Here is an 8,499-nt window from a genome sequence, read left to right on the forward strand (position 1 = left end):
GAGGAGGTAGAGGAGGGGGAGAAGGTGGATAAGGAGAAGGTGGAGGGATGAGGTAGTGGAGGAGGGGGAGAAGGTAGAGGAGGAGAGGGAGAAGGGGGAGAAATAGGGGAAGAAGATGGAAGAGGAAGGGAGAAGGTGGAGGTGGAGGAGGAGGAGGTGGAGGAAAAAGAGACGGCGGAGAGAGGAGGTAGAGGAGCATAGGGAGAAAGTAGAGGAGGAGAAGGTGGAGAAAGGAGGTAGAGGAGGTAAAGGAAGAGAAGGCGGAGAGAGGAGGTATAGGAGCATGGGGAGAAAGTGGAGGAGGAGAAGGTAGAGGGAGGAGGTAGCGGAGGTAGATAAAGAGAAGGTGGAAGGAGGAGGTGGAGGAGAAGAAGGTGGAGGAGGAGAAGGTGGGGGAAGAGGTAGAGGAGCATGGGGAAAGAATGAAAGAAAAGAAGGTAGAGGAGAAGATAGAGGGAGGAGGTAGAGAAGGAGGGGAGGTGGAAGAGGAGGAGAAGGTGGAGGGAGGAGGTAGAGGAGGATGGTGAGAAGAAAGAGGGGGAGGAGAAGGTAGAGGGAGGAAGTGGATGAATGGAGAAGGTGGATGAGGAGAAGGTGGATGGAAGAGGTAGAGAAGGAGGGGGAGGTAGAGGAGAAGGAGAAGGTGGAGGGAGAAGGTAGAGGGGGATGGGGAGAAGGGAGAGGAGGAGGAGAAGGTGGAGGGAGGAAGTAGAAGAAGGGGAGAAGGTGGGTGAGAAGAAGGTGGAGGAAGGAGTTAGAAGCGGAGCGGGAGAAGATAGATAAAGAGGGGGCGAATGTGGAGAAAGAAGGGGATAAAGTGGAGAAGAAGGGGTGAAGGTGGAGGAGGAGGAGAGAAGGTGGAGGAGGGGGTGGAGGATGAGGAGAAGGTGGAGAGAGGAGGTAGAGGCGCACAAGGAGAAAGTGGAGAAGAAGAAGTTGGAGGGAGAAGGTAGAGGAGGAGGGGGGAAAAGGAGAGGAGGAGGAGAAGGTAGAGCGAGGAGGTAGAGGATGGGAAGAAGGTGGATGAGGAGAAGGTGGAGAGAGGAGGAAGAGAGAAGCTGGATGAGGAGAAGGTGGAGGGAGCAGGTAGAGGAGAAGGGGGATAAATTGCAGGAAGAGGGGGAGAAGGTGCAGGAAGAGGGGGAGAAGGTGGGGAAAAGGTGGAGGAGGAGGTAGGGAAGGTGGAGGATGAGGAGGTAGAAATAGGAGGTAGAGGAGCATAAGGAGAAAGTAGAGGAGAAGGTGGAGGGAAGAGGTAGAGGAGGTAGAGGAGATGGAGGAGGAGAAGTTGAAGGGAGAAGGGGGAGGTGGAGAAGACGGAGGAAGAGAGGGTGGCGGGAGGAAGTAGAGGAGCATGGGGAGAAAGTTAAGAAGAAGAAGGTGGAGGAAGGAGGTAGAGGAGGTGGAGGAGGAGAAGGTGGAGGGAAGAATGGGAGGTGCTTACGCTGCATGCTTGTGTACATGATGTTTTACAACAGCTAGTATTTTGTATGTCCGTGTCACTACCACCGCCATCGCTATTCCGTGCCGTTTCTAGTTTAAAAGAATATTGTTATTATTACCACTATTATTAGTAGTTGATGTGGTAGGCATTTTCTCTACTTGCATTACAAGTCACGTGTCGTGCCTAGGTCGTTCCCCAGCTTGTGGCGACTTCATAAACGCACTGCTTCCTAGCATGCCTATATCCGTATCGTAATCAACTGCGTTATTAACGGCTTTTTCCTGATCTGTTAATAAAATAGACTTATTAGTTAAGAATTCAATGTGCTGACGTCGTGTATCCGTGAACTTCGCAGCTGGCTGTGTACAAAAGCCTTTGTTTACGCTAGCGCGCTGTTTGCGCCTTAAACAAGTTTCATGCGCGCACCCGTTCGCATGCGCGGCTGTTCCTATTGCAAAATCAACATAATTAGTAAGCGCCTGGGTCATTTGTTCTCCATCCCTAAAATAGCGTTGCCCATTAGCAGATGCCCTAGCACTTGGCGCTAATACACTAGACTGATTAATCACCGGCATCAACCCGTTCGCTCAATAATTAGCGCCCGATTTACAAGTGTCTCGGTCATTAGCACGTACAATAGGCAGCTGCGGCTGCGACCTTGCTGTGTGCCGGTTAGGTGCGACCAGCTGTCTATACCTACTTGTATAGAACTTTGACGATAATTCGTGGACGTAACACCTGGGATCGTGGGAATCATTGTTGCCAGTCTTGGAATGCCCAGCTGCTTGCTGACCTGTATAGAAACTTTATTATTCGTAGGCGCGAGTCGATAGCAGCTCGCAATCTGCGACTGTCCACACTTAGTATCTGCGAAGTTTGGACAATGCGTGGATTATTACTTGGCGTCGGTTTGCGACCGGCGCGTGAGAAAGTGGTCAACTGCATAATGGCACCCTTCCGTAAATAGCGCGACTCTAACTCCGGGTTATGTAATGACACATTAGCGTATAATCTATTAGACTTCTGCTGCCGGTTTCTGTAATTAACTAGACAAGTTTGAGAACCCTTAGGCAGTGTTGTGACTGCGAATTATACCCGTATGTGAGAAATCGATGTGGGCGCATATTTATCTATGTTAATAGACCTATTATTAACGGTTAGTTTGTCTAGTTAAAAATCCAAATTAATTCTATGCGCTTTAAAGAAATAATGCCCTAACAACACTCTATGCTCTACATTTTTAACTATATAAAAGACATGGAGAATCTTATAATGCGCTATCTTAATTACGAGTTTTACACTGCCTAATACATACAAATCATCCCCCGAAGCAGATCGTAAAATTTGCGTGGAACCTGCGACAAAGGAATCTCGATATACTAGTTCTAACTGGGTCCATAACTGATCATTAACTAAACTCACTGTTGCTCGAATATCTAACAACGCATTTATTCTAATTTTACCCACTAACATTTCACAAGATGGCGCTGTGTTGTTATTGGTGTCGTGCGTGATTGCAAACGTTTTTGCGTGAGACTTCAGCAATGTTGCTACTCTCAGCGTCTCTGGGGTTTGAAGGCAGCGTTGGAATTTAGCTGATAATTATTAAACGTCGCATTAATATTATTACTGCGTTGCTTCATAAGACAATGAAACCAAATGTGCCCGCTCTCCCCGCATAAAGCACATATCGGAACTCCCTGCGGTGTGTACATATATTGCGTGTTACTTCTCGGTGTTATTACTGTTGTAACGGCGTCGGCCTCTTCTCTGCCGCGCCCTGCGCGCAGTTCGCTCGCCAAACTTTTCGGTGTCAGATGTTCCGCTCCCCGAAAGGTGCGCGCAGCTTCGCAAGTAGAATCGCCGCTTCTAAAACGATCTTCTTTGGTAGTGTTCGCTGCGTCGGTAGTATTCGCTGCGTTGGTAGTACCCCTTCACGCGAAAGATTTCTCTCCCGCGCGTGCGTTGTGTAAGACTTATGAGATGGTGTGAGGATGCGTACGGTTACAGGCGTACCCTTCCTCGGCGGTAAGATTGACGTGTAGACGTGAGGAGAAATGAAGGCGCAGGCAAAAGTGGTAAGAGTGAATGACGTTTATTACAACACAACGAAAGAATAGGGAAGATACACACTGCGCGCACCGGTAGTCAAACGAGCAGCTTTCAAAGAGCTTTCTGGGTCGTATTCACTCGTTTCGGCGCTGGTGTTAATTCCAGAAATATCTCCCGCACAATAGTTTACTCGCTCAACGTTACGAGTAACTCGCTAAACTTCAAAATACACATCAGTAGGCTCCTGGATAACTTCCTACACAAACCCTCTGCCTCTAGAAGTCTCTCCTAGGATTAAGTCTCTAGAAAAGCCTGTAAGTAAGTCCCCTATCTGTATCTATCTATCTGTCTATCTCTATCTGCCTATCTTCTACTGCTTTATCTTTTACTGCTCCATTATCTTCTACTGCTGCTTATCTTCTACTGCTCCTCTCGTTTCAGGCGCGCGGTGCCATCTTACACCCTCGCGGGAAGCGTGATTTTTTTCCCTAGGTGAATCAAGAACATAGGACTCTAACGAGCGCTGCCGTTGATACAAATCACGTGCCTCAAACTCCTGTTTTATGGTGCATTCACTGCATTGTGACCCTAATCCTAACCCTAATCCTAACTCTAACCCAAACCCCATTTAAAAAAATATATAAAAAATTTAATTTATAATTGTTGTAAAAATTAATTGTTAATCACCCAGGAAAAAAAATCACGCTCGCGGCGTCTTGCTTCATGAGTCAGCCCTCAGTAGCCTATTACAGCGCACGCTACGTGGCACGGCCGCTCTGTCACGTACGCCCACCTAACACGTGATCAACTGATCGATCGCTCACAGGTCGAGCCCCGTGATTGGCTGTTCCTGTTTACCAGCTCAGCGGTCACGCTGCAAACTCATGTGTTGTAGAGTTTGCCTTAACAAAGCCAGAATACGGTTCTTATCTATCCCGCATAAGCTTCCTACTATTACAATAAATTGCGCAGAAGAACTCTCTATTATAATATCCTTTCTCGCCATTTCTAGCTCCTTTCCTTCACCGCGTCCCTCCACGTCTATTACTGTTTCGCCGCTCCTCTTGCCCCGAACAAACTATTCGCTGAGCAGTGGCACTAAATCAACACTTCGGCGAACTCTACCACAAACACTATTTACACTCGCGAATCATTATCCGTAGACCGAATGCTAGTCCCTGTACGCTATTTCGCGCCGCGTCCACTGCGCGCGTCAGCCACCCTCTCGGCTGCTCCGTACTACCTCGCGTGTTCGGTATTCGGTGGTTTCGGTGTTTGGTACTTTTTTCCCCGAACGTTATCCCCGAATTTCGCTCCCCGAATCTCTATTTCCCCGACTCTCGTTTCACCCGCGCCGTCACACTGTGTTACGTGTTGTATACTGTTGCATGGGGGTTCGTGGTAAATAGCTTGCGGCTTGTCGCGCGTTTGGCGTGAAATTCAAAGAAAAACGCGGCGATGGATTATAGCTGTAGCTGGCGGTGCGTTCGCCTGCGGTTGCTGATAGCGTGAATTATTTTGTTGTGTGGGATGGCGTGGCGATTGTGGTTGGTGATATTCATGAATGCGTGTTGTTACTTGATTCGTAGGTGTTTTATTCATTTGCTTACGCTAAAAATCTGCAACAATCTCTCGTAAGTTTGTAATTTGTTGTTGCATCAATGGAACGGTAACGGCTGATACGTTATTATTATTATTATTATGTGATCTTATCCTAATTTCTAAGTCCAGCGCTGATTGATCGGTAGCTAACTGTACAGCTTTAGCAAAGGTGGCTGGTTTGTTTTGAACTAAACCCCGTCTCAAATTATTGGTAGTGACTCTATCCGTAAAAGCGTTAATCATTCGTGCGTTATGATAAACATCGGAATTAAAAATAACACCAAACGCAGTACGCGCTAACGCTTCTACCCTTTTGGCAAACGCTTGTACACTTTCATTAGATTTTTGCCGAGCGTGTTTAAACTTTTGTAGCGCTATCGGTATCGCTGAATGATCCGTATAGCGCTGCGTCAATATTTTCAAAACATGATTTCAGGAAATGGACGGATGAACAGATATAATTTCAGCTAAACATTGTGCGGGCTCATTACTTAACAGGCGTAACGCTAACCTAACCCGTCTCTGTTCATCACTTTAATTTAATATAATAAACAATTGGTTCAAATTCAATAACCACTGACCAAATTCAATAACGCTGTCATCATCCCCGCTAAATACCTTATAATTCCCAAGTAAAACGAGTGATTGTACTTCGCGTAATAAATGCTTAATTCATATTTGTCTCTGGGAATGGCACTTTATCATTATCGCTAGCTTCATTTATCGCTTTATCAATATTAGAATCCGACAGGTAGGGATTTAACGGGTTTGTCCGTTTGTTTGCCATAATTATCCGTTAATGAAAAACCAGCCAAAATGTTACACATACACTATGAACCCGCACACAACAAAAACGCCGTAATTTTGGGAAAGAAATAATGCAGACTTACTCTTTAGCCTATAAGTATATAACGATACACTCACAATTTAATGTTGCGACGATGGCGGTAGCCGTAGACAAAGACGCTTAAATTCTGATTAGCCACTTCGAAGTCTAATATCTCGTCAGATTAGCATCGACGACGCGCGTACACTCGACACAGAGAAAACACGTAAATTAGTACTTTTCATTACACAAGACATACACAATAACTCATGCAACACAATACTCTATACGCAGTGGTCACAGCGCCATTGTAATGATGAGTTTCTTATGACCGTCTGTTATCCGTGATCGTGATAGTGGACTGCGTATAAGCTTAGAGATACCGCGGCTCATATCGTATATAAATGACCCAACAATGAAGTTCCGTATATAAAGCACACCATTGTTAATGTTACTTAACTACGCTTACATATAAGCTCTTGAGGCCGAGCCGAACGTGTACATAATGGTACGCTACAGAATATAACTTACATATCAAAGGTGAGTTGAATATGCTGACAGCAACAGTAAAATGTGACACGTCTGTCGGTGGATAGCAAATAGTAGAGACTGTAATTTCAAGATGCAAGCGTTAAATACCCGCATCGGTTCTTTGTCTTAGCCCTGGTCACGCGGATCACCTCGGCCGCTACCATTGGCTGACCGTTCTATTGACTGTTGGTCACGCCTTTGGCCACGGACCAATTATGCCTCTCTGCTTCTGTCCTGCACGTGCGTGTTTAAGACAAAGACATGCTATTTGTTACTTTCAATTATTATTACCTGGTACCTCTTATATTTCTTATACTTCTTATATTTCTATATTACATCTACGGGGCAGCGGGAACTGAAGTATTGCCCAACCAGTAATTATGAGTGTAAAAGCTGAGCAGTAGTTTACCGAAGATGTTATTCATGAGGAATTAAGGCGTCTTGAGGTTTTATATCATGCTTGTTAACACCCGACACATTCAGGAAATTATTATATACCCACGTGTGATAGCCATACGTGTGACTTAGGTCGGCGAAACTCTTGAAGAGATGTCCAGAAGTGTCGTATCAAATATTTGGATGCATATGCAGCAGCTGCCCGTGCACAGGCACTTGGAGCGTTTCAATAAAATATAATGCTAAATAAATACAAAATATATTTACTACACAAAGTCTTAATGTTTCACTACTTTTTTTCGCCTATTTTTTCCGACAATTTCCTGTAAATGCCGTGCTGCAAATGCTCCTCGGCAACACACATGTCCACCGCACGCACGCTGCCGCACGCTGCCGCACACGGAAACATAAATATAGAGTGCTCTATCTCCCGAGAAAATAAATATTATGCAATGATTATGCATTTGAAATAAAGTGGAGTTATCCTAGCATAGATTTACATGATAACATTCCACCAGTAGGCCTTACTTAAAAAATAGGAAGAAGATATTGCATGTAAGGTACTCGCTGCATATACCAGTCAGTACGTTGCTGGCTATTTGGTCTATTTGGCTACGTTAGTGTGTTAGCGCATGCGCAAAATCTCACCAGAAGTGTCATATTTTGTGATGACTATTTATTTATGGCTAGGGGGTACTCAGCATAGATTTATGTAATAAATCGTTATCCGTAGACCTGTATTTATAATTAAGAGCGCGCCCTAGCCTGTAGCATACAGAACATCTACTTTATCCCCTCCCGTCTTTCCCCTTACCCTCTTGTGCCTCGCTCAACCTCCTTCTTTTACGGCCGCACAGCTATCATCCATACCGCCTTTTCAGAGTCTCCCACACTTCTCTCTCTCTCTCTCTCTCAGTAAGCTATATTATGCAGTTTTCTTCAGTCACCTCAGTATCTCAGCATATATTTATTTAATAAACAATATATTAGATATTATTATGATAAAGGGTCCGGTTTCCGGTTCGGCCTACCCGCAACTAGTTTGAACGTATGAGAATGGCCGAAGAGAATTATCTTGGCAGTGAACGGTGGGTGACCAACGCACGAGCGCCATCTTAATGTACAATTAGCATACGCGGAACCCGCAGCGCGATGCTGCGAGCAAAGTAAATTTTGTAGATGGGATTTTACAATGCACACGTGCCGTCGATTGAATGTCCAAGATTGGTCGAAGGTAATTATCTTGGCTTGCAACGGCGACGAGTGACGCGAGCGTTAGTTCTTGTATATTAGCATTGGGAAAATTACTGCGGGATGCTGCGACGAAAGTGAAAATTCTGAATCACAATTCACAATCAAAGTGAATGGATTTGCAATGCGCACCAACTGTCCGTCGTCCAGGCTTTGTTTTAAATGCGTAACATCGGCCTCAGACCATTTACTTTATGCGCTATGTCGCCGAGGTGGCGATGTCCCAATCGCTATATCTTAGAGTAGGAATGGGAATGAGGCGGGCAGTGCCACCCCAACGAAGTAGTAAAGTCAAAATTTGTGATGTGCACCACCTGCTTGGACACTTCATTTGCGTGATCAACGTTGTCTTTACGTCATTTACTTTGGGCGCAATGTTGCCGAGGTGCCGACGTCA

The 8,499-nt window shown here is 45.4% G+C and overlaps 1 long non-coding RNA gene across 1 annotated transcript in view; it reads right to left on the reverse strand.

Annotated features, from left to right (window-relative positions):
- Nucleotides 1–1,491: 1,491 nt before the first annotated feature.
- The window catches only part of LOC106817252, an 8,432-nt gene continuing 1,424 nt past the window's right edge, over nucleotides 1,492–8,499 (reverse strand). Inside the window, exons 2-3 of the long non-coding RNA XR_001395017.1 lie at nucleotides 8,417–8,419; nucleotides 1,492–1,502 (exon numbers count right to left, since the gene is read on the reverse strand). This is a non-coding gene — a long non-coding RNA (uncharacterized LOC106817252). The remainder of the gene's footprint in view (nucleotides 1,503–8,416; nucleotides 8,420–8,499) is intronic.

The sequence above is a fragment of the Priapulus caudatus genome, unplaced genomic scaffold (genome assembly GCF_000485595.1).
Source record: "Priapulus caudatus unplaced genomic scaffold, Priapulus_caudatus-5.0.1 Scaffold1651, whole genome shotgun sequence".
Classification (NCBI taxonomy): domain Eukaryota; kingdom Metazoa; phylum Priapulida; class Priapulimorpha; order Priapulimorphida; family Priapulidae; genus Priapulus; species Priapulus caudatus.